This window comes from Bubalus kerabau, chromosome 19 (assembly GCF_029407905.1).
Source record: "Bubalus kerabau isolate K-KA32 ecotype Philippines breed swamp buffalo chromosome 19, PCC_UOA_SB_1v2, whole genome shotgun sequence".
NCBI classification, from domain to species: Eukaryota; Metazoa; Chordata; class Mammalia; order Artiodactyla; family Bovidae; genus Bubalus; species Bubalus kerabau.
Window position 1 is genome coordinate 64,181,508 of NC_073642.1, and position 26,780 is coordinate 64,208,287.

At 39.4% G+C, this 26,780-nt stretch overlaps 1 long non-coding RNA gene across 1 annotated transcript; it reads right to left on the bottom strand.

Annotated features, from left to right (window-relative positions):
- Positions 1-5,491: 5,491 nt before the first annotated feature.
- LOC129634371 (uncharacterized) lies at positions 5,492-9,897 on the bottom strand. Its single transcript, XR_008705594.1, has 3 exons — positions 9,803-9,897; positions 8,058-8,212; positions 5,492-5,960 (listed from the first exon to the last, which is right to left on the bottom strand). It is a non-coding gene; the product is annotated as an uncharacterized LOC129634371 (long non-coding RNA).
- Positions 9,898-26,780: the final 16,883 nt, after the last annotated feature.

The following is a 26,780-nucleotide window of genomic DNA, read 5'->3' on the forward strand; positions in this document are numbered from 1 at the left end:
CTGTCATCCCCTTCTCCTCCTGCCCTCAATCTTTCCCGGCATTATTGGAAAAGTCCAGTGAGTTGGCTCTTCATGTCAGGTGGCCAAAGTATTGGGACTTCAGCTTCAGCATCAGTCCTTCCAATGAATATTCAGGGTTGATTTCTTTTAAGATTGAGTGGTTTGATCTCCTTGCTGCCCAAGAGACCCTCAAAAGTCTTCTCCAGCACTATAGTTCGAAAGCATAAATTCTTCAGTGTTCAGCCTTTACAGTTTAGCTCTTGATATTGGATTAAATAAAATACTTTAAGAATCAATTTTGGCTATTAAATTTTCTTTCTTTAACACAACTAAAAATATCTAAATTACCTCTATGGGTTGCATTATGTATACTGGAGAGTGCTATTCTAGAAGGATGGTTAGGAAATACCTCTGCCCAAGCAATGTGTTCCCCCAGGTCTTTCCTAGCTAACTTGTACCTATTCTTCAGATTCCATGCTCAAAAGGACATTAATTCATTTTTTGTCTCTTTCATTACCAGGAAGCTCTATAGACACAGGGATTATTAAAGGGTGGGAGAACTGGAAAGAAGTCCAGTGTACCTGGAAATTAAGCCATGAGAAAATATTGGCTTTCAAGACTTAAGAATGTGAAACAGTCTGAAAGACAAGAGGGAGAAACTGTAGGGTCTTCTGCAAGGGGCAGAATCAGCAGGGCGCTTTCATAAGAAGATGCTGTTAGTGTGCGATCACCATTAGAGTAAGGAAGTAAGGTGGATGGGGGCCCTCAGAGGCTCTGATGGAACCTATTGGGTAATGACAAGTTATTTCTGTAACCACTGTGCGTCCAGGCTTGAAAAATAGATGCCAGTCAGAGAATTTATCTCCAGAATTCCAAAGTATTCATACTGTATCTTAGCATCTACTAGAACTCACTTATGATTGTTTGATATTTTAAAAGAAAATCCCAGCTGTTAGAATATTCTCTGTGTTTTTCTGAATGCTTGAAATAGATCCCAATAAAAGCAATACATACATAGATCAGTAAGATTAGACATCTAACAGATAGGTAACTTGGAGAAGGCAATGGCAACCCACTCCAGTACTCTTGCCTGGAAAATCCCATGGACGGAGGAGCCTGGTGGGCTGCAGTCCATGGGGTCGCTAAGAGTCGGACTCGACTGAGTGACTTCACTTTCACTTTTCACTTTCATGCATTGGAGAAGGAAATGGCAACCCACTCCAGTGTTCTTGCCTGGAGAATTCCTGGGACAGGGGAGCCTGGTGGGCTGCCGTCTATGGGGTCGCATAGAGTCGGACACGACTGAAGCGACTTAGCAGCAGCAGCAGCAGCAGATAGGTAACTGGGCTTCCCCAGTTACCTATTGGCTTGATGGTAAAGAATCTGCCTGCAATGCAGCAGGCACAGGAGATGTGGGTTAGATCCCTGGGTTGGGAAAATCCCCTGGAGGAGGACAGTCTTGCCTAGAGAATCCCATGGACAGAGGTGGGCTACAGTCCATAGGGTTTCAAAGAGTTGGACACAACTGAAGTGATTAAACATGTACGCAGATAGATAGCTTCTGGATAGGCAGGTAGATAGATGATAGATATAAAACTACAAAACTCTCTCAGAATAATTCTACCCTGTATGAAATGATTACCCCATATTATCATAAGCTTTCCCACTTGAAGCATTATGTCTTCACTGATTTTTCATGCACAATTTTCCTGGGGCTGCTTGCAAATGTAGAAATAATACAATAGTCCTTAAAATATGTAAAGTTATGTTCAGGTGCCGAGCTCTTGCGATCACCCCCAGCACTGATGCACTTGAATCAATTCTCTGTTATTCTTTTACGTTCATCTCTCCAACTGGGAAACATCTGTATCCCAATCACTGATAGGTTGACCCATTTTCTGATCAAATTTGTCTTACTTATGGCACCATTAAGTACAAAAAGGAAATCAACATCAAGGGTTTCACCTCCTCTCAATCTCTCACTCACATGTTCCATGGTATTTATATCTTGTATCAGGAATGGCACACCCCAGATGTACGGGTTCCTTAACGCACATGGGAATTTCTGAAACGACACGATTGCCTGGCTTTTCAATATCCATTTAAAGTGTTTCACGCCCAGTTCCAAACTCAAGAAGAGAGTTTGAAGGTCGCAGCACCAAATAAAGAATGTCAGACCGTCCCTTCAGGCCATTCCTAATTTTTCTGGATTCATAATTCTCGGCATCCCTTCATCTAGCGAAGGAAAACCTATCTATGCGACCGTTAAAACTCTGCTTTGTTATTTCCCATCCCTGAGCCTTTGCAAACACTTCAATCTCCAACTGGAAAATTATATCTGCCCATTGCTGTTATTCAGTCACTAAGTCGAGTCTAATTCTTTGTGACCCCAGGGACTGCAGCAGGCCATGTTTCTCGGTCCTCCACTATCTCCCAGAGTTTGCTGATTTGTGCCCATTGAGTCAGTGATGCTAAATAACCATCTCAGTCTCTGCCACCCCTTCTCTTTTTGCTTTCAATCTTTCCCAGAATCAAGGGCTTTTCGATGAGTCAGCTCTTCCCATCAGATGGCCAAAGCACCGGAGCTTTAGCTTCAGCATAAGTCCTTCCAATGAATGTTCAGGGTTGGTTTCCTTTTGTATTGACTTTGATACAGGTTTGATATCTGCCCATAAGTATACCTGAAAAATCCCATTCAGTCTGCACAGGTCAGCTTGAACGTTCTTGTGATCTGAGAATTCTGTTTCACAGGAAAATTGATTGGCCTCACCCATGTATCTGCATGATCAGGCAATGTTTGGTTTCCAAACCTTGTACAATGCTGTCTGATTTAAAGGTTATTACTTTTGTAATGGTTATTTGTAGCAAGGTCCTGCTACTCAGGAGCTAGACTGCACATGTTCAGACTCTGGCTCATCTCACACTAGCCACAAGACATGGTAAGTTACTTAACTTCTCTTCACATTTAAAGAACTGAGAAAGGAAACAATGGTGTCAGTCTTGCTGTGTCATTACACAGGTTAAATTAGTTAATATTTTACTGTCTAAAAAGTGCTTATTTGGCATATAGCATTCATTTAAACTTAAAATATTCAGATGCCTACCTTCTCACCTTTAAAGGCAGGAGACATACCTTACAACACTGGGACAGAAACAATTGATATTCATTAAAAGTAAAAAGTGAGGGAAGATATTTTTTAAAAGACCACTTCTCTGTCTTTTTCTATAAGTGGCTGTTTTTTGCCCCAAATCAAGGGAACAAATGGCTACTAAATTTTGTAAAAGGTGATAGACAATTATAATAATATAATAAATAATATTATTATGTGGAATAACAGCTTACAACGATGAGATAGATTATGGATTCCCAGGTGACTCAGTGGTAAAGAATCTACATGCAGTGCAGAAGATGTGGGGTCAAACCCTGGTTCAGAAAGATCTCCTGGAGAAGGAAATAATAACCCACTCCAATATTCCTGACTGGGAAATCCCATAAACAGAGGAGTTTGGTGGGCTATAGTCCATGGGGTTGCAAAAGAGCCAGACAGGACTTACTTAGCAACTAAAATAGCAACAACATAAAATGGATTACCACAATCCATATCAGATCAGATCAGTTGCTCAGTCGTGTCCGACTCTTTGTGACCCCATGAATTGCAGCACCCTAGGCCTCCCTGTCCATCACCAACTCCAGGAGTTCACTCAGATTCACGTCCATCGAGTCAGTGATGCCATCCAGCCATCTCATCCTCTGTCGTCCCCTTCTCCTCTTGCCCCAAATCCTTCCCAGCATCAGAGTCTTTTCCAGTGAGTCAACTCTTCGCATGAGGTGGCCAAAGTACTAGTTAACTTTTTATCATTTCCTCCTCACCATGAAAAAGTTACAAGCATTATCCCAGTACAAGGAAACTGAGGCACAGGCTAGTAAGTGACCATCGGAATCCATGACTCTCGTTTAAGCCCTGACTTCTGCCTTCCTGGATAACTGCAGATTCCAGCCCCATGATATTCTCATTTCAACTAGGTTTCCCAGATCCCTTCTTGAAACTGTCTAGTTGACGGATGTCAGTAGGGTTCAATTTCAAATGATAAATAGGTTGTGATTTTTATTCTATCCAAGCTAGGCAATGATACTCTAGGTAGCTCTTTAGGTGAACATTTGAGAGAGACTAATTCACACACACAGTGAAAGGTGAAGGTGTTGGTCACTCGGTCATGTCCCTGTCTTCAAGAGTCCATGGACTGCAGCCCACCAGGCTCCTGGGATTCTCCAGGCAAGAATACTGGAGTAGGTCGCCATGCCTTTCTCCAGGGGATCTTCCTTCCTATCCAGGGATCGAACCTGGGTTTCCTACATTACAAACAGTTTCTTTTATGTCTGAGCCACCAGGGAAGCTCAAGATATTTAATGATAGTATCTTGTGAAGATACTAAGATATCATTAAATATCTTGAGCCTGAAAGACACATCATTTCTAAAAGTTGCTGATGCTATTGTTGTGGGAGAAACACTGAAAATAATCAGGTTATCCAGTAGCACGTTCCAGAAAGGCCTCTTTGCATTGTGTGTGTGTGTATGTGTTTGTCTGTAAGCATGCTTTTTGCATATTTTCTGCAACAACAATGACATTTGAGGCAAAGAGATCCAAGTTCAAATTCAGGCTTTGCCACTTATTATTTGTGAGACCCTGAGGCAAAGGACTTGCAATCTCTCAACCACGAGCTGATTATTTGTAAAAAGGGGAGAAATAACATTTACTATAAGTAAATAAAAATATGTAACAAAAAAGTTTAGGACAGAAACTGGCACATAATAGATGTTAACTGGATGATGTTTTTGATGTTAATTGTGATTTATCTTTATGTCATTAACTATAAATTAAGTCAGTTCAGTTCAGTCACTCAGTCATGTCCAACTCTTTGCGACCCCATGAATTGCAGCACACCAGGCCTCCCTGTCCATCACCAACTCCCGGAGTTCACTCAGACTCACATCCATCAAGTCAGTGATGCCATCCAGTCATCTCATCCTCTGTTGTCCCTTTTTCTTCCTGCCCCCAATCCCTCCCAGCATCAGAGTCTTTTCCAATGAGTCAGCTCTTCGCATGAGGTGGCCAAAGTACTGGAGTTTCAGCTTTAGCATCATTCCTTCCAAAGAACACCCAGGGCTGACCTCCTTCAGAATGGACTGGTTGGATCTCCTTGCAGTCCAAGGGACTCTCAAGAGTCTTCTCCAACACCACAGTTAAATTAAGTTGCCTGGTAATAAAGTTGTTAGTATCACGTGATAGAGCAGACATATTGAGAACTCAACATTTGTTGGGCGTTGCACTTGGCAGTTTTCTAAATACATATATCATATCATTTATTTCTCAAAACAACCCTGTAAGGTGGTATTTTTTGTAGTAAATGAGTAAACTAAGACACATCGACACAGAGACTTCTTAAATACTAAGCCAGGTTGTGTTTGATACAAATATTTATTGAGTACCTCCCATGTCTTAGCTGCTATTTCAGTTCCATAGGATTGAAACAATAAGAAAGGGCTCATGTCTGTATCTGTTAGCTTTGCTGTGTAGCAAACCAACCCAAAATGCCATGGCTTAAAACAATAATCCTTTTATTTAGTTCATAATCCTGTAGGCAGTTGGATGGTTTTCATGCTGCTATGGCTTGTTGATCCCTCTCATGCTCTCCCAGAAAACTGGCAGGTTAGCCGGTAGTTGGATGATCCGGGTGACAGCCTTGTTCACATGCCTCATGACTGGCAAGCTGGCTGGGGACTGGCTCAACTCTTAGCTGGGGCAGATTGCCTTCCATCAATGTGGACTCTCATCCTCCAGAAGGCTGGCTCAGACTCATCCAGGTGGTGGTCTCAGAGCTCCAAGTTCAGTAGGAAGAGGGTAGGCAATGATGTGAAAGCACTTTTCAAGTCTCTCTTGCATCTCATTTCCTCCTGTCCTATTGAGCAGGTTCAATCACATGACCAAGCTTAGAGCATTGTGGGAAGTGACTACCCAAGATGATGGAGAGAGTCTTCTGTCTTATTAACACAGCACATTTGGTCAAGTCATTTAACTTCTGAAAGCTTTAATTACCCTTGGGATAGTTATCCTTGAGTGAATAAATAAACTATCACAGTGTTTCTGTGAAATCTGGGTCATAAATGTATAACTAATGGGAAAAGTAGGTACAAATTTTAGTTACTGTCATTAAGAACTAGAAAGTGGACTTTCAATGTATGTATGGCCTGTGGTTCACTTTTATCTTGTCTGCAGAAAGATCTTTGAATGACTGCCTGTTGATTTGGAATATTCATTTCAGTTTTTTCTTCAAATCACTAATCCTAGCAACTGATCTACAAAAAGATAGTATTTTTTCAACATATATTTGAGTCCTGGTTGTGGTATAACATATATATATAAATGTGTATACATATATATATGTTGATGTATATATGTATATCCCTGAAGTAGGAAATACCAACTCACTCCAGTATTCTTGTCTGGAAAATTCCATGGACAGAAGAGCCTACTGGGCTACAGTCCACAGGGTCACAAAGAGTCAGACAAGACTGAGCGACTGAGCACACACATATATGTATAATGTATATACATTCACCTCTTTGTGACTCCATGGACTGTAGCCCACCAGGCTCCTCTGTCCATGGGACTTCCCAGGCAAGAACACTGGAGTGGGTTGCCATTTTCTTCTCCAGGGGATCTTCCTGACCCAGAGAGCAAGCCTGTGTCTCTTGCAGATTCTTCGCCACTGAGCCACCAACAGTATACATGTATATATTTTAATCAGGTCGTTTGTATGTGAAATGAACAGGAAATAACTTTTGATGATTATTAAACTATTCAAAGTATCCACATTTCTTCCCCAATAGTGGCACTTAGCATGTCAAACTGATACTCTAGGTTATTCATATGTGAGTGTATCTGTTTTCTTATTTGGAACACACAATTCTAGGGTTAAATTGGCATTTCTTTTCATTCAGAATTATACCAATCCCTGACCTGACATTTCTGAGCTCTGTTCAAGAAGTTAAGCAGGGAATTTGGAATTTAATTTCTTTTATGTATGCCATGAAAGCTGAGCTCTAAGTAACTTAACAGTAATGATGCTACAGGCATTAATTTCTTCATGCAAATTTATGCAAATTAATGTAAATTCCAAATGGCCCACAGGCCAAGGCCTCAAAGCTTTCATGCTGTGGACAAGCAAAATGTTGAATAAAAAAAGAAAATGCGAGTGAATTACACGGAGTCAGCCTGGTAATGCTGACTTCTTAAAACTACCCTTTCCCAAATGTTCACACTTGATATCATCCAACGATCACAGCACATTTCTGAGAAAGTTATTACATCTTTTTGAACTGTGGAAACTGAGGCTCAAAGAGGTTATTGATTGTCAGAGATACCCCAGCTGGAAAGCAACAAATCCACTTTGTTTCTTCAGAGTGTGAATTTCTCAAGGCAAATTTGACCTTCTTCACTTCAATCTACATCCACAATACTCAGTGAAATGAGTTTTCTACAATAGAAATGTGTTAATTTATTTAATCAATAAATATTTATTGAGCACTTACCACCACATGCCAGGCAAATAGCATTTTATGAGAAAATCAAACTAGCAGATACTTTTGTATCTAGGAACTCATATTTCAATATTATTCATGATAATGCCAAAGAAAAACCATCTTAATGCACAAAGATAGAAAATCGGTTAAATAAATTATGAAATAGTCATAGTCCAGAAATTCTATAGACATTTTTGAAGACCCAACCATATGGATCAAGGGTTGAAAAATTTAGCCTGCCACTTGTTTTTATATATAAAGTTTTATTAAATACATCCATGCTCATTTATTTAGGACTGCTTTCTCCTGCAGTGGCTGAGCTGACTATTTGTGACACAGATCACACAGTCTGCTAAGCCTGAAATATCTACTATCTGACCCTTGACAGAAAAAATTTGCCAGCTCCTAATATAGAGCCATGCTCATAAAATGATAGACGAAAAGTACAAAACACAGAAAGAAAACATGCTTACAGATGCTGTGACTGTCATTTCATCCCAGGCAGTTTAGATCAGCCTACCAGGCTGCTCATATGGATGATAACGGATCACGGTGATTACTTCCTGTTCTCCAGCCACTGCCCTAGACCCAGTCACTGAGGACCCAGAGATGAATCAGCTAAGCTTGCCTTCAAGGAATTAACAGTCTAGTCAACAGGAGCTAAGTATTATCAGGGATAAAATGAAATCTGCACTAAATTCATTAAAAGAGAAAAGAGGAGAAACTAGGAGATTATAAAAAGCACACTTTAAATATTTATAAAAATAAATTTCAACGATAGGATTATAAGGAGTAAATATAAAATCCAAATTAGAGAATACTTGATGTGTTTCTATCAGAAAATAATAAACCAAGAAAACACAAATGAGAAAGAATGTGGTTAAAACAAAATGTAATATGTTTAAGTGAGTGTTCTTATGGGAATTTATATTATATGTGTGTGCATTAAATGTAAATACACACAAACAAATGATCCTGTTCCTACAGGTAGAATGAAAGAGGATCCGTTCTTTTCCAAATTATATGGAACGCTAATGTATATTAGGTACAAAGTTATTTATACACAGAGAGGAAGAGAGGTTAGGATATATATTAACATATATATACAAGTGCTGTGCTGTGCTTAGTCGCTCAGTCATGTCTGACTCTTTGTGACCCCATGGACAGTAGCCTGGCAGGCTCGTCTGTCCATGGGATTCTCCAGGCAAGAATACTGGAGTGAGGAGCCTATTCCTTCTCCAGGGGAGCTTCCTGACTGGGGTCTCCTGCATTGCAGGTGGAGTCTTTTCCAGCCAAGCTACCACGTAAGCCCATTCATGTATGTATATGCATATACAAGAATACATACTAATATATATTAGGTTACAGCATATTTCAAAGAATCAATACAGCATATCCCAAGATCTCTCTGGAGCAATTCCATTTTAAAAATCAACAAAGAAGTAATTCCCCTTCCCCCTAACATGCTTGAAAATATGATAGTCTGAAAGAGAATCACCATTTAATTATTTTAATCTATGTATTTTTGGTATGCATTATAAATAAATCATACATCAAAATTTATGTGATGAAGTAAAATCAACATTTAGAGACAAATGTATAGCTTCACTTGAATTTATTTAAAACAATAAAGTTCTTTATAAAATTAATATAATTAAAAGTTTATAAACAATTTTTAATTAATTAAACAAAGTTGTTGTATATAAGATCAACATTCAAGAAAGTTGCATTCTTACTTACCGATAATAATCGATTACTGAAAAATCCAATAGAAAAGCATTGCATTCACAGAAACAAAATTTCTATTAGGTATAGTAATAATCTCATTAAAAGATATACCATATGGCTATGAAGACAATTCCCCAAAATGCCATTGTAGGACTGAGAACAAGACCCAAATAAAATATGGTCAGGTTCTTAGAATTAGTATTACAACAATGCTAATTTTCTCCATGTTATTCTATAAATCAAATGCAGTTACAACACAAACTGTTTGGTTAAGTCAGGAAATTTGTCTTGGAATCATAAAATTAACATGAAAAAACAAAAGGTCAATAAAAATTAAGAAGAAAGTAAGACTGACAACCTGTCCTTCCAGATACTAAGACATATTATAAACTTCTGTTAATTAAAACTATGTGGTCTATGAAGGGGAAACAAAATAAACTAATAACTTAAAGCCAAAAGGCTCAAAATTGACCTATGCTAACATACATACCTGACATGGTACAGGGGTCCCATTAAAAGTAGTGTGGAAAAAATGAATCACACAATAAGGCTTCATTCAGAGGCAATTTCTTATCCATGTGAAAGACAAAATATCAGAGCCTTGCTTTATAATATGCTCGAAGAAATTTTAGATATACTAACTGCTTCAATATAAATAGAAAAATGCTAAAGCTTTGGGGGAACACATAAGAAAATGGCTTTATGGTATAAGATAGTGAAAGATTCTTTAAATGAGGATAAGAAACCAAAGCCAATGGAACGGACTGGAAAATTCAACTCCATTATCGGCAAGCATTTCTGCATAACAAAAGAATGCATGGCTACAAGAATAAGTAAGGCCAAATTGAGAAAAGATGTTAAGCATAGAGCTAATATAGGATAAGTATTCAGAATACAAAATGAACTTCTAGAAATTTAGTGAAGGAAGAAAGGAAAGAGAGAGGGATGGGGGAAGGAAGGAAGAGAGAAAAAAACAAAAGAGAAAATTAGCTGAAAATTTGAAAAGGAAAATCACAAGTGGACATTGTAGGGCTCAGTATAGGCAAAATGTTTTCAGTCTTCTTAATAACCTGATATATACAAATAAAAACTGCAACCAAAAGCTATTTCACACCTATCAGATTATCAAACACATCACTGTCTGATAATACCTGGTTATAGTGAAAATCTAGAGAGACAGGAACTCTATGTGCTGTTGGTGAGAAATGAAGTTGAGGCAATAAATTTGGGAAACAATTTTGTCACTGTTGGAGAAAGTTTAACACATCAGTATTCTTCAACCCTGAAATTTCACTTCTAGTATATTTCCAAAAGAAACTTGCCCAAGTGTACCCAAAATTGAAAGGTCTTCAACAAAACCCAAAACACGAATATGATTAAAACTCTCAGCAAACTAGGAATTAAAGGAAACTTCCTCAACCTAATTGAGAGCATCTACAAAAAAAAAAAAACAGGTAATATCAGTTCTGGGGCTTCCCCTAGTAGCAGCAGTAAAGCATCTGCCTGCAATGCAAGAGCTGCAGGAGACTTGGTTTGATCCCTGTGTTGGGAAAATCTCCAGGAGGAGGGAATGGCAATTCACTCCAGTATTCTTACCTGGAGAATCCCATGGACAGAAGACCCTGACAGGCTGTGGTCCACAGGGTCACAAAGTGTCAGACACAACTGAAGCGACTTAGCACACACACACAGTATCAGTCTTAAAGGTGAAAGTCTCCATACTTTCTGACTATAATCAGAAACAGGAGTTGGAGGTCCTCTCTGTCCACTGCTCTTCAGCATTATCCTTCAGACCCTAAACAGTGCAATTAGGCAATACAAGGAAAAAAGGAAAGGCATACAAATTGGAAAGCATGAGATAAAACGTCAATCATAGATGATATAATCGCATACTTAGAAAATCTTAAGGGAGTTTCAAAATATATAAAACACCAAAACTAGTAAGTGAAATTTTGTGGTATGACAGGATAAGTGTATATGCTTAGTTGCTCAGCAGTGTCTGACTCTTGGTGACACTGTGGATCCCTGGGTCAGAAAGATCCCCTGCAGTAGAAAATGACAGTATATAGGATCAATATAAAAGTAAACTTACAGTGGCAATTTGCTGTAAGACTCAGGGTACACAAACCTGGGCTCTGTGAGGCAAGAGGTGGGATAGGGTGGGAGGTGGGAGAGAGGTTCAAGAAAGAGGGGACATATGTATACCTGTGGCTGATTCATGTTGATGTGTGGCAGAAATGTATACAATATTATAAAGCAATTATTCTTCAATTAAAAATAAATAAAACCTAGAAAAAGTAAATTTAATAAATCAAATGGCATCACCGACTCAATGGACATGAGTTTGAGCAAACTCCAGGAGATGGTGAATGACAGGGAAACCTGGCTTGCAGCAGTCCATGGGATCTCAAAGAGTCAGACACGACTGATCAACAACAATCTATTTCAGCATAGTAAGTATTGTGACCCTGATTCTGGGAAAGATTGAAGGCAGGAGGAGAAGGGGATGACAGAGGATGAGATGGTTGGATGGCATCACCAACCCAATGGACATGAGTTTGAATAAGCTCTGGAGTTGGTGATGGACAGGGAAGCCTGGTATGGTGCAGTCCATGGGGTTGCAAAGAGTCAGACACGACTGAGCAACTGATCTGAACTGAAGTATTGTGAACTGAATGTTTATGTCCCCCACCCATTCATATATTGGAATCATAACTGCCACTGTGTTGGTGTTAACAGGTGGAGTTTTGGGAAGGTACTTAGGTCATGAGGGAGGAGTCCTTAAGTGAAAGTGAAAGTGAAGTCGCTCCATCATGTCCGACTCTTTGCAAACCTGTGGACTGCAGGCTTCTCTGTCCATGAGATTCTCCAGGCAAGAATACTGGAGTGGGTTGCCATTTCCTTCTCCAGGGAATTTTCCCAACCCAGGGATCGAACCCAGGTCTCCCACATTGGAGGCAGACACTTTAACCTCTGAGCCACAAGGGAAGCTATGGAGTTAAATGTTCTTGTAAAAGGAACTCCCGAGACCTCTTTCATCTGCTTCAGTCACGTTAAGACACAGCAAAAAGACTATGAACCATCTATAGACCAGGAAGTGGGCCCTCACCAGATACACAAGCTCCCAGTGACTTGATCCTGGACTTTCCAGCCCCCAAAACTGTGAGAAGCAAGTTTCTGTTGTTTATAAGCCACTCAGTCAATGACATTATGGACAGGGAGGCCTGGTGTGCTGCGATTCATGGGGTTGCAAAGAGTCGGACACGACTGAGCGACTGAACTGAACTGAACTGAACCAAACAATGACATTCCATTACAGTAGCTTGAAGAAACCAAGACACAAGGAATAAATAGTGAATATATACCAGAAGTAAAACACTAAAAATGATAAAATATTGCAAAGACAAATTAAAGGTGACCTAAATAAATATAAGGCAGTTAATGCTAGATTCTAATACACATTTTTTCAGGCTGTTTTATTTTATTTTTTTTTTGTAAAAAGAAATTTCTGACTCAATTTTAAAATTCATATGACAAAACAGAGAACCTAGAATAAGCAAAATAATTTTGAAAAAAAAGAACACATGCAAAGTATTACACTTCCCAATTTAACACACACCATAAAAATACCATGATAAAGACAATGTGATATTGCTCTAAAAATCTGTATATAAATGATTTAAGTAGGATTGAGTCTAAAAATAGACCCACACATAGATGACTATTTTTTGCGAATGATACTAAGAGTATTCAATGAGGAAGTGATAGTCTTTGCAACAATGTGAACAACCAGATTATCTGCATAAAAAATGAACATTAACACATCTTACAGTGTATAAAAAAATAACTTGATATGGATTATAGACTGAAATATGAGAGCGGCAACTGTTAAGGATCTTGAAGAAAGCCTAGGAGAAAGTCTTTATGACAATGGTTTAGACAGTGATTTCTTAAACAAAAAAACACAAGCCATGAAACAAAAACTTACAAATGTCTCAATAAAAATTAAAAACATTTGATCTTTGGTAAACACTGTAAAAAAATGAAAAGCCACAGACAAGAATAAAATATTACCAAATCACGTATCTAACAAGGAACTTAATGTAGAGTACATAAAGAAATCTTATCTTTCAACAAGAAACCAAACAATTAATGAAAAACATTTGAACAGATATTTCACCAAATTAGCTATATGAATAATCAGTAAACACATAAAAAGAAGCTTATTATCATAAATAAATCATTATAAAAAGCAAAAAAATAATTTCAGATTGATTTTATTCATAATATTTAAAATCATGTAAAGAATCCCACATGTAAAATTGTATTCATGAGTCATAGCAAAATATAAATGTAAACAAGTATACTAACATATAGTATGGAGAAGACTCTTGAGAGTCCCTTAGACTGCAAGGAGATCAAACCAATCAATCCTAAAGGAAATTAATACTGAATATTCATTAGAAAGACTGATGGTGAAGCCGAAGCTCCAATACTTTGACCACCTAATGCAAAGAGTCGACTCATTGGAAAAGACCCTGATGCTGGAAAAGATTGAAGGCAGGAAGAGAAGAGGATATCAGAGGATGAGATGGTTGGATGGCATCACTGATTCAATGGATGTGAGTTTGAGCAAGCTCTGGGAGATGGTGAAGGACAGCGAAGCCTGATGTGCTGCAGTCCATGGGGTGGCAAAGAGTTGGACATGACTCTGAGCGACTGAACAACAACACTCTAATATAAGCAAATGCATGCATATATGTAATAACAAAATACTTGTAGGTATTTAGTGGGCTCCCCATGTGTCTTAGTGGTAAAGAATCCACCTGCCAATGCAAGAGATGCAGGAGATTCAGTTTCAATCCTTGGGTCCATAAGATACCCTGGAGGAGGAAAAGGCAACCCACTCCAGTATTCTTGCCTGGAAAATCCCATCAACAGAGGAGCCTGGTGGGCTGCAGTTCATGGGGGCACAAAGAGTCAGACACGACTGAGCGTGTGGGTATTTAAATTAACACATATGTTATCATAAAAACTTGTTTGGAGATAATAGATAGCAATAATCAAAATGGGGATTTTTTGGAATAAAGACAGAGACCATTAGGATGCAAGAGTAGTACAATAAATCTATATTTAAACTTAAATATTTATATTTATATATTTCTATATATTTTATATATTTATATATTTTTTGAATATTCAATTGCTTGAAGTCTGTTAGAATTTGATAGAATATAGGGCATGCCTATAGAATCTGTTTGTTAATATTAAATCCATAATCTCTACATTAAAATTTTGGGTCAGATGACTTCATAATTCAACACTCTTTTAGATTTTAGGAAACTGATATGGGTATGACTTAACAGCCCCAGCAGGATCTGAGGCAACAACATATAATTAAACACATGAATATTTCTGCCACAAAAGATGACTATTCACACAAACATAAACAACCTCACTTTGCTTTAGATTAGGATCTGCTGTCAAATAAGTGGGCCACAAACTTTATGAGGAATGTGGTTTTCAGAATCTTTTGGACTTGGGTATTGCTGATCAGAGATTGTGGATCTTCAGTAGTTTGTTGTAAGGCTCACATGTTAAAAGCAATTATAAATAATGAATGACTTGACCCTCAAGATCAAGGGCTCTTCAGTTTCCTACACAATTAGCTTAGGTCTAAAAATAAACAACTATTATCTGCTGGACTGAGTTTTGTAACCCTCTTCTCTGATCTCCCTAAATAGCTGCAAGGAACCCTCATCAGACACATCTCTAATTGTGTTTTCTTTGCTGGGTTCTGGATCAAGGTCAAGTTCAAGTGTGCTCTCTGTTCCCCCCACCCCACTCATTGGCACCCCACAGTGTTAGGATTCTGGCAGGGTTTTCTTATTTCATGACCCATACTTCTGAGTTCTTAGTCCTTACATCTGCAAATACTCAAAACTAAATTTAAATTTAACTTGTTCTGCTTCCTTCCAATATGCTTGGCAGAACACTAGCTGCCTGTTTAACTCTTCAACTTACAAGTGGCTTCAATTCCATGCCTGATCTGACAGGTTTCCCTATAACCTGCATGTGTGCTCTGCCTATAGCCTCTGTTGTCATCAACAGATTCTGGTTGCTGTGGTGATAAAGGGGGCATCGAAAGTCTCTTTCAGAGTAAGAGTCACTTTCTGCCTGGGGTCCAGACTGAGTCCACATTCCCTGTTACACACTGTGCTGATACTTCCTGTGTAACATCATCAAAAATCCCCAGCAGCACAGAACACAATTGAATCACTTCCTGTTTATTCTATGTAGGTCAGTTGTGACATAGGCTTGTAAAGTTTCATTAAAAGTTTTTGAGACTACCCTAAGATTGACAAGTTTGTTTTTCTTAACTTTGCCAAGTTAGACATTAATAAGCACACAGCCAACCACCTCCTATCTTCACCCTTCCCACAAGGAGAACACATTTGGCTCTTAGGATTATATATTGTTTTAGCTTCGTTTTTCTCCTTTGATTATGAACCAATGAAAATTGGTCACAGACAAAGGGTCTTGATGTCTGGACTGCTTTATGGACCATTAGACAAATGCTGTGTTAAAGGATAAATGTGTCAATCCATAAATTCAGAGTTTTACCCTGAAACTGCCACTAGATTTTCCCCTGCTAGCGGGCAATTTGTTGACAAGTTAGAAAATATATAGCAAAAGACAAACATTTATAGAACACTCAACACCTTTTCCTGATGAGGTGAAAAGAAGAAATAGCTTCACACCAATGATCCAAGTTTTTAAATAGCTCTGATTTCATTCCTGCAAGGCTCCTTTTAGTTGCTTGTAACCACCTTTTGGTAACAGGAAATTATCATAGGTACAAGAAAAGATTTTTGTATAGGATGTTCTTTGCAGTGTTCTTCATACACAAAGGGGCAACTTCCTCAACTGACAAAATTGGATAAATGAGTAAATAAAGTAATGGGACATTTTATTACAAGAAATCAAGCAGCTATTAAAAACTATACTATCAAGGAGTATTTAACTCATAAATGAAAGTGATTAGGATTGACATGAAGTGAGAAATGCAAGACACAAGACTATCGGGTTGGCCAAAAACCTCATTTGGTCATTCCATAGGTCTCGTAAGAAGGGAATTTTGGCCAACCCAAGTATACTGCTAAGGTCAGTGTGGCAAAGTTTATAAATATATACACTCAAGAGGCAGTGCTTCCTGTTAAACTACATTTATCATCTATACACTTTTTTGTGTTTTTTTTTCCACTTTTTCAAAAGTTAACATACTATTTTTAAAGAGAGAAAAGACACATTTATATTTATCAAAGAGTATAATGATCAGAGCTACCTTAGCTGCCTCTTGGAATTGAGGTCCACTGTCCTTTAATTGGAGAAGGCAATGGCACCCCACTCCAGTACTCTTGCCTGGAAAATCCCATGGGCGGAGGAGCCTGGTAAACTGCAGTCCATGGGGTCTCTAGGAGTTGGACACGACTGAGTGACTTCACTTTCACTTTTCACTTTCATGCATTGGAGAAGGAAATGGCAAGCCACTCCAGTGTTCTTGCCTGGAGAATCCCAGGGACGGGGCAGCCTGGTGGGCTGCCGTCTATGGGGTCGCACAGAGTCGGACACGACTGAAGCGACTTAGCAGCAGCAGCAGCCCTTTAATTATGTCTCTATCTGCTACACCTGTCGACTCATTCATTTTGTCTCACCATTTCTTTAAATAGCTTTGTGACAGACCTCACAGTCACTGATGAAATGACAAATCAGCAACAACCTGATTGATTTAAAGTCTTGTCTTCAAAATCAGAAAGAATTCATGTGATTATTCTCATTATTTCTCTTAAACCCTTATAAAGGGTTTGCTAAGGAAATTAATGGTAAGAATTCATAAGGAGACACACTTCAAATAGTTTGGTCAGGTCCTGGCAGGCAACTATAAAGCCAGAAGTAATATTTTAAGATGTGTATGGTTCTCCTCTGGCCATTAAAATGGATCTCCCCAGATAGGCCTCCAGGGATGACACTTTCTTAACCAGTTCAAGAAGACATATAACAGAGTAATTAAGTCCAGGAACTCAGGGGTCTAGTTGCTTGTGTCTGAATCTTGGTTCTCTGTCTTAATGACTGTGCCACAAAGTTACTGAGACTTCCTACGTCTCAGTGTCTCACCTGTAAAATGAAAGAAATAAGGAAAGCTTTCTGGCCAGCTTTTTATGAAGCTGGTCATTCCTTTATTCCTAATCTGGAATAAAGGGCCCTGGATACTGTGTCATTCACTAAAGGTACCACAGTGAATGCCACAGATACATTTCTTGCCCTGATGGAACTTACATTTCACTGGGAGAGAAACATAGTTAGCCAGCAAGCAATAAACACTCTGGCTTCAAGTGCTATGAAAAGTCATAAAAAATAAAGAAGAAGCAGGGACTAGAGAATGGTGGGATTGTGTGCATATTTTAGATAAGGGGGTTCATGAAAGCATCTCCAAGTGAGAGTCAGAATAAAGGATCAGAAGAGAGGGGTGGGGGGGCAGTTATTGAGTTTATGAAACAAGAAGGAAACCATTGTCCAGGTGCAGATTGATTGCAATAATTCAGGTGAAGCCCTGGGACAGTTTCCCTACAGAAGCACAGAAGGGAACCAGGAAGTGGTTGACTTAGAAGAAGTTGGACAGGAAAGCCTTGAGGTGCATATATACAATGAAATATTATTCAGCCACTAAAAGGAATGGAATAGGGTCATTGTAGAGACATGGATGGACCTAGAGTCTGTCATATAGAGTGAAATAAGTCAGAAAGAGAAAAACAAATATCATATGCTAAAACATTTATGTGGAATCTATAAGAATGGTACAGATGAACCTATTCCCAAGGCAGGACTAGAGATACAGACATAGAGAATGAACATATGCTCACAGGGGACAAAGGTGTGGATGGAACGACTTGGGAGAATAGCACTGACATATATATACTGCTGCTGCTGCTGTTAAGTCGCTTCAGTTGTGTCCGACTCTATGCGACCCCATAGATGGCAGCCCACCAGGCTCCCCCGTCCCTGGGATTCTCCAGGCAAGAACACTGGAGTGGCTTGCCATTTCCTTCTCCAATGCATGAAAGTGAAGAGTGAAAGTGAAGTCGCTCAGTCGTGTCCGACTCTTCGTGACCCCATGGACTGCAGCCTACCAGGCTCCTCCGCCCATGGGATTTTCCAGGCAAGAGTACTGGAGTGGGGTGCCATTGCCTTCTCCGATATATATATGCTACCATGTGTGAAATAAATAGCTAGTGGGAAGCTGCTATAAAGCACAGGAAGTTCAGCTTGGTGCTCTGTGATGACGTAGAGGGCTGGGATGGGAAGCAGGTGGGAAGGAGGTCCAAGAGGGAGGGGATACATGTATACATATAGCTGATTCACTTCATTGTACAGCAGAGACTAATACAACATTGTCAAGCAATTATATTCCAACAAAATATAATTATAATAAATTAAAACTTAAAGTTACTAATAATAATAATAAAGAAAAGCAATGACAGGTTTGCTCTTGGATGGGCCATTTGGCCATAAGGAAAAGACGGGAAGAAAGAGCACAACCAGGCTTGGGGCTGAGCAATGGGATAAATGGTGACGCCATTGCCAAGCAGAGAAGATGGGTTGGAGCAGGTCCGAGAGGGAGATCGAATCCAGCTTTGACTTTGTTAAGTCTGGGAGATCCTTAGGCAACTGGGCAGGGCGTTGAGAAGGCAGTTAGATGAACACCCCCATCCAGGTGTGGATGGTGCTAACTGCCATGAGATTAGATGAGATGACCTAGGACGTCTGTGCAGGTATGATGATGGGGGCTGAGGGACATGTGAACAAGTGGAGAGCAGAAGGCAAAGAAGCAATCAAACACGAGACTGAGGAGAAGCAGCCACAGAGGAGACTTGGAAACCACAGAGGGTGGTGTCTCAGAGGCCAAGCAAGGAAAATAATTGACGTTGTATAAGACACTCTGTGTGTTGGAAAGTGCCCTCAGGCAAGTCACAACCTCTGTGAGCCTCAGTTTTCTCGACTGAGAAATGGGGACAAAGTCCCATCACTGGGAGTTTCACAGAGGGAGTGGTTTCATAGGGAGAATTCACAGAGATAAAGGATGCAAAGCATTTGGCACATCGCCTGAACATATTACATGTTCACTAATTATTATGACATGGGAACATAATAATAGCTAGAAAGAAAATGTTTAATTGCTTGAGGAACAGAACTTTCATTGCCTGCCAGCTACCTGTCTCAGAAAGTTCTTCTGGGGTTACCCCTCTCCTTCCCTTCCCTTATTCCGCCTTCATTCTTTCCTTTCTCCTTCCCTCCTTCTCCCCGCCCCCACTTCTTTTTTCCTTCCTTCCTTCTTTTTTACTGGCCTCAGGTACCCATAACTGGAATAATTATAATTTCAGTTCATGACAGATTTTCATTTATTTAATTCACTGTACAGATATTATTAATAGCCTGCAGCACAAAAATGAAAGCTAAGTCCTTGACTACATATAACCCTATGCTACCACCCCGATTCCAGGCCATGCCTCCTCTCGCTTGTGGTGATCAGTGTCCTCAGCTCTCAGCTTATCATTGACTTGCTTTCTTTTTTCATAGATTTATAGCATCTATGAATATTCCTAAAAAGCACTTTTAATTTGCGGGTTTTAAACTCTATAAAAAGAGCATCCTGCTGCCCAGTGTATTTTAGACTGTGTCCATGTAATGTCACATTGCTAATATTCAGCCTTTAGTTGTGCATCATTGTGGTTCATTATTTTTGACTGCTGCCTAGTATTCCAGTTTTTGACTATAACATGCTTCATCCTTTGACTGCCACACTAGTAGGCAATGTTGTTGCTCCTAAACTTTTACAGTTGTGATCAGTAAGGCTATGACATGTTTGCATATGTTTCCCACTGTGTGTGCATGAGAATTTCTTTCAAGACGATGCTTAGAATTACTAGGGCTATAGGTTTTGTGAAAACTCAACTTTAAGATATAATGTCAAATTGATTTTTAAAGAAATTGCATTCATTTTCCTTTTCACCATTCTATAATATCCATCACTTGTATTGATAGATCTTATCGTTTAAGGGATTGTGGTGTTGGAGACGACTCTTGAGGGTCCCTTGGACTGCAAGGAGATCAAACCAGTCAACCCAAAAGAAAATCAATCCTGAATATTCATTGGAAAGATTGATACTGAAACTGGAGCTCCAGTTCTTTGGCCACCTGATGTGAAGAACTGACTCATTAGAAAAGACCTTGATGCTGGGAAAGACTGAAGGCAGGAGGAGGAGGACAGAGGATGAGATGGTTGGATGGCATCACTCCCTCGACAGGCATGAGTTTGACCAAGCTCCAGGAATTGGTGATGAACAGGAAACCTAGCATGCTGCAGTCCATTGGGTTGCAAAGAGTTGGACATGACTGAGCGACTGAACTGAACTGAAGGGACTTTCAGGAATCTTCTCCAGCACCACAACTTGAAAGAATCAATTCTTCAGCACTCAGCTTTCTTTATGGTTTAACTCTCATATGCATACGTGACTACTAGAAAAAATATAGCTTTGACTATACAGACTTTTGTTTGCAAAGTGTATCTCTGCTTTTGATTTATCATAGCTTTCCTTCCAAGGAACAAGTATCTTCTAATTTCATGGCTGCAGTCACTATCTGCAGTGATACGAGAGCCCAAGAAAATTAAATTTGTCTTTATTTCCACTTTTCCCCCTTCTATTTACCTTGAAGTGATGGTACCAGATGCCATGATCTTAGATTGTTTTTAATGTTGAGTCTCAAGCCAGCTTTTCCACTCTCCTCTTTCACCCTCATCAAGAGGATCTTTAGTTTCTCTTCATTTTCTGCCATTAGAGTGGTATCATTGGCATATCTAACTGCCTGAGGTTGTTGATATTTTTCCCAGCAGTCTTAATTCCAGCTTGTGATTCATCCAGGTGGGCACTTCACATGGTATAGTCTGCATATAAGTTAAATAAGCAAAGTGACTGTATACAGCCTTGTCATTTTCCTTTCCCAATTTTGAATCAGTCTGTTGTTCCATGTCCAATTCTAAATGTTGCTTTAACCTGTATACAGGTTTCTCAGGAGATAGGTAAGGTGGTCTGATATTTTCATTTCTTTAAGAATTTGTTGTGATCCACACAGTCAAAGGCTTTAGTGTAGTCAATGAAGCAGAAGTAGATGTTTTTCTGGAATTGCCTTGCTTTCTCCATGATCCAACAAATGTTCACAATTCGTTCTCTGGTTCCTTTGTGTCTGAGCTTCCCTGGTGGCTCAGATAGTAAAGAATTTGCCTGCAATGCAGGAGCCCTGGGTTCAATCACCAGGGGAAGATCCCCTGGAGAAGGGAAAGGCAACCCACTCGAGTATTCTTGCCTAGAGAACCCCCATGGACAGAGGAGCCCGGCAGGTTACAGTCCATGGGGCTGCAAAGAGTTGGACACGACTACGTGACTTTCACTTTCACTTCACTTTCCTTTGTGTCTTGGGACTCAGCTTGTATATTTGGAATTTCTCAGTTACTGTACTGCTGAAGCCTAGATTCAAAGATTTTTAGCATATCTTGCTAGCATGTGAAATGAGCCCAATTATATGGTAGTTTGAACATTCTTTGCATTGCCCTTCTTTGGGATTGGAATGAAAACTGGCCTTTTCCAGTCCTGTGGCCACCCTTGTCTGTGTCACCACACACCATGCAATTTTACAGCTTAGTTTACATTGTTCCTTCTAACGTCCTGTATCGTCCTCTCATCTCGGGGAACATCTACTCATTTGATAACATAGATAGCATATTCAAAAGCAGAGACATTACTTTTCCAACAAAGGTTCATCTAGTCAAGGCTATGGTTTTTCCTGTGGTCATGTATGGATGTGAGAGTTGGACTGTGAAGAAGGCTGAGCGCCGAAGAATTGATGCGTTTGAACTGTGGTGTTGGAGAAGACTCTTGAGAGTCCCTTAGACTGCAAGGAGTCCAACCAGTCCATTCTGAAGGAGATCAGCCCTGGGAGTTCTTTGGAAGGAATGATGCTGAAGCTGAAACTCCAGTACTTTGGCCACCTCATGCAAAGAGTTGACTCATTGGAAAAGACTCTGATGCTGGGAGGGATTGGGGGCAGGAGGAGAAGGGGACGACAGAGGATGAGATGGCTGGATGGCATCACTGACTCGATTGATGTGAGTCTGGGTGAACTCTGGGAGTTGGTGATGGACAGGGAGGCCTGGCGTGCTGCGATTCATGGGGTCGCAAAGAGTCGGACACGACTGAGCGACTGAACTGAACTGAACTGAACTCATGCATCACTTTTTTCCTTGACAGCATTTTTGTTTTTCCAGGCTGGGTGAACTTCCCACAATTCCTTGCATTTCCATCCTACGCAAGCTTTTTCCAATTTCACTCGCAGCTCACTATGTGTTTGTTTTACCCATTACACTGTGAGCATAGGGACAGCATCATATTTCTCTTCGGTTTTCTAATGCTTAACATAGAATCCTTCATATACAAAATATTCCTTAAATGTTTGTTTAATTAAGCTCCAAAGTCATCCTAATAATCTAGAGGTCATGGGCTGGGGTCTGGGCTAAGTCAATGTCACTAAGTGAAAATTATTCCTCCCCAAAAAAAAACCATCAGGGAACCTGAATCTTAGTCCTTTCTTATCTCTGAAACAACGTGAGACCATTGTTGGACATTGCTGTCTGAGGATCAGTCTTTCATTACAAGTTTGGCATAATTCCTGGCCTCCAATTCTAGGTGGAAGCTCTTTGAATTTTAAAAGAGGAGAAAAATGTAACAAGTTTTGAGTGTTTTGAGAATACGAGGATGAACACTACATAGGGCTTTGATTTTAGTAATCCCACAAAAACCCTCAGACTTTTGAAGAAGCATCAGAAAGTATTTTGTAGCATGAATGTTCTTGCAAGGGCATAAGTAAATTTTCAAATGCATGGCACAATGAATCTCTCTCAATCTGTCTCTCTCTCTTTCTGATTATATATATAAAACCTTAATTGTCAGGTAGTCTTTGCTGAAGAATCATTAAAAAATGATAAGATACAAAGGCTGTCCTTTTTTTATTTCAAGAATGTAACAACTACTTAAACAGTAAATTAAAGATTCATTGTATTCTATTATTTAATAACATTTAAAGGAACTCTTTATATTGCTTCAGTGAAACAACTTTTAAACTATACATTAAAGATTCAATTCTATTTTATTATATCCTTAATCCCATTTAGGGGGGTAAATTATCTATCACTAAGCATCATTTAACATTTTAATGAAACACTTGATTATTTTGACAAAGAACTGGCTATAACCACAATGATCACATTTTCCAAAGAAGAAGATAGTTCTTAATCTTGAGCATTAGATTCAAAGCTCAGCTCTGGAAAATCCTTGTGCTCTGAGGCGGTGTCTTGGGGTCACCATAGGGAGTGAGGGAGGCAGAGAGGGACAAAATGTGTCTATGCATTTTTGATAAAGTATTTGAGTATACATAGAAGTAAAGGCATTAAGTTCACAAACGCCCGTGTGCCTAACATGGGCAATGTAGCAAATGAACCAGTTTACCACCACATCTGTTCAGATTTCTTTGACTAACACATCAGACATAAAGTTGAGTTCACTTTTGTAAATGTCTCATCCTTCTCTCTTTTACCCTAGTGGTCATTAGCATCCTGAAGTTGTTGTGTATCCTTCCCATCCATACTGTTAACACCCATAAGGCATGCCTTTTATTGGTGAATAATAAATGGCACTGTTTGATGTATACTTAAAAATTGCATGAGTGGTATTATACTGTATATATCTTACTGTAATGCTTTTGAACTGTGGTGCTGAAGAGTCTTGAGAGTCCCTTGAACCGCAAGGAGATCCAACCAGTCCATCCTAAAGGAAGTCAACCTTGAACCTTCATTGGAAGGACTGGTGCTGAAGCTGAAGCTCCTATACTTTGGCCACCTGATGGGAAGAGCTGACTCATTGGAAAAGACCCTGATGCTGGGAAAGATTGCAGGTCAAAGGAAAAGGGTGCAACAGAGGATGAGATGGTTAGATAGCATTACCGACTCAATGGACATGAATCTGAGCAAACTCTGGGAGATCTTAGAGGACAGAGGAGCCTGGCGTGCTGCAGTCCATGGGGTCACAGAGAGTCAAACATGACTTAACAACTGAACAACAAAAACAACATTCTGCTATTACTCAAAGTTGCTTTAAGATGAGCCTGTGTTGATACACACAGATCTGGTTCAACTGTTTTAACAGTTATGCATCTACAATTGTCAAGGGTCTTGGTTGCAAATAACAAAAAGTGAGTCTCATCTAATCAAGCAGAAGATGATTTAATGGAAAGGATATTGCAGGGTTGATAAAAGAAATAGAGAGTTTGAAGCAACTTCAAGAAAAGGGTAGCTGGAGCAGCAGGTCAAGCGGCTGAAATCAGTCACCATCTTATCAAAGGAAGTGTGATCAGTTACCCTGCTGGTGCTTCTGGACTGTACAGGCCATGAGCGTGGCCACCACTACCAACACCATTCAGTTAGGCACGTCACTCTGCCATGGCGCCATTGCTGGCACTGCTGACGTGTGCCAATCATCCTGCCCACGCGTCAGTGCTGACGCCACTGCACTGGGAATGCCACTGTGCTGGGATGCATCCCTGGACACGGATCCCAGTCTGGTCACTGTCACATTGACGGTGCTCACTGCTGCTGCTAACTCCTTCATTCTAGTGTTCGATTTATTCTCTTGTTTTTCAGGCACTGTGAACAGAGCACTGAATGCCATTGAATATTTTTCCTCGTAGGCCTTACACTTTGGAGGAAAAGACAGATAATAAACAAATTATATGTATATCTGCATCTGTATTTATATCTACATGACTGGTAAAGGCATGTAAGACTCAGGACTCAAAGTCCCCAGCAGAATTTTGGAGGAACATGTCATTGTTCATACTCAGGTCTTCAGTGCTATACCTGTCAGGAAGCCAGAGAAATAATTTCTACTTCCCATTTGGAGCCAGGAATAACAAACTTTATTTCTCCTAAAAGAGGGTATGGGGTGTTAAAATTGCCCTCTTTCAGAGTTTAACCACTCCATCGTAGGGAATGAAATGAGGCTCAGCGTTGTTTTAATTTCCTTGATCCGTAGTGAGATATGTGTTCACTACCCACTGGAGTTTTCTCCTCTCTGACATGCTGTATGTATCTCTGCCTGCTTTTCTCCTGCTTTGCCTTTTCTCTTTCATTATATTGTAAGAGGAAATGCATAATCTGATTCCAATGTACTAAACCTGGATAGGTGTAGGGATGGTGGTTGAGTCACTCAGTTATGTCCAACTCTTGCGACTCCCTGGACTGCAGCCCACCAGGATCCTCTGTCCATGATATTCTCCAGGCAAGAATATTGGAGTGGGAAGCCTTTCCCTTCTCCAAGGGATCTTCCTGACTCAGGGATCAAACCCAGGTCTCCTGCACTGCAGGCAGAGTCTTTACCAACTGAATGGGTAAGTGTGTTGCAATTATATTCTCCCAGACTAAACAACAAAAATGTAGTCACAATCTTGGAACAGAATATTTCCATCATCCCCCAAATTCTCTCATATTTATTTGCTTTCAATCCCTTGGTTTTTTTAATTGTAGTTTTAATTTAGTTTTCCTTAAAGACAAATGACTGAGTAATTTTTAATGTATTTATTGAGATTCCTCTATCTTCATTGGTAAAATCTGCTCATATACTCACAATTTTAAAAATTAGGTTTTATTTTATTGTCAACTTGTGGGAGTTCTTTGTATATTCTGAATATATGCCTGTGATCAGGTAAATATTTTGCAAATATTTTCTCCCAGTTCATAGCTTGCCTTTTCATTTTTCTGTCTTATCAAAGAAATGGCTTTAATTTGTGTAAAGTTTCATTCTTTTTTTTTTATTTTTAAGATTTATGTTTCTGGTGTCCTAAGAAATTTTTGCCTAGCTCAAGGTCACAACTATTCTTTCTACCTTTTTTATCTAGAACTTTTACAGTTTTAGTGGCTGTTATATTTAGGTATACGGTTCATTCCTAATTAATTGTTTACATAGTGTGAGGTAAGGGTTGAGTTTCATTGTTTTCCATCTGGATGTCCAATTATTCAAGTATCATTTGTTGAAAAGACTATTCTTTCCCTTTTGAATTACTTTCCAGCTTTGTTGAAATTCAATTGACCACATATTGAAGATGTATTTGTTCACTTTCCATTCTTTTCCATTTATCTATTATGTCTGTCTTTACACCAATAACACAATGTCGTGATTACTGTAGCTTTATAGTAAGCTTCAGTTCAAGTACTATATTAATAATTACCCTCAAACTGTTTTAAATACTTAGCATTTCCACCTAAATTTTAGAATCATCTGGCCAATTTAAAATAAAAATTCCTGCAG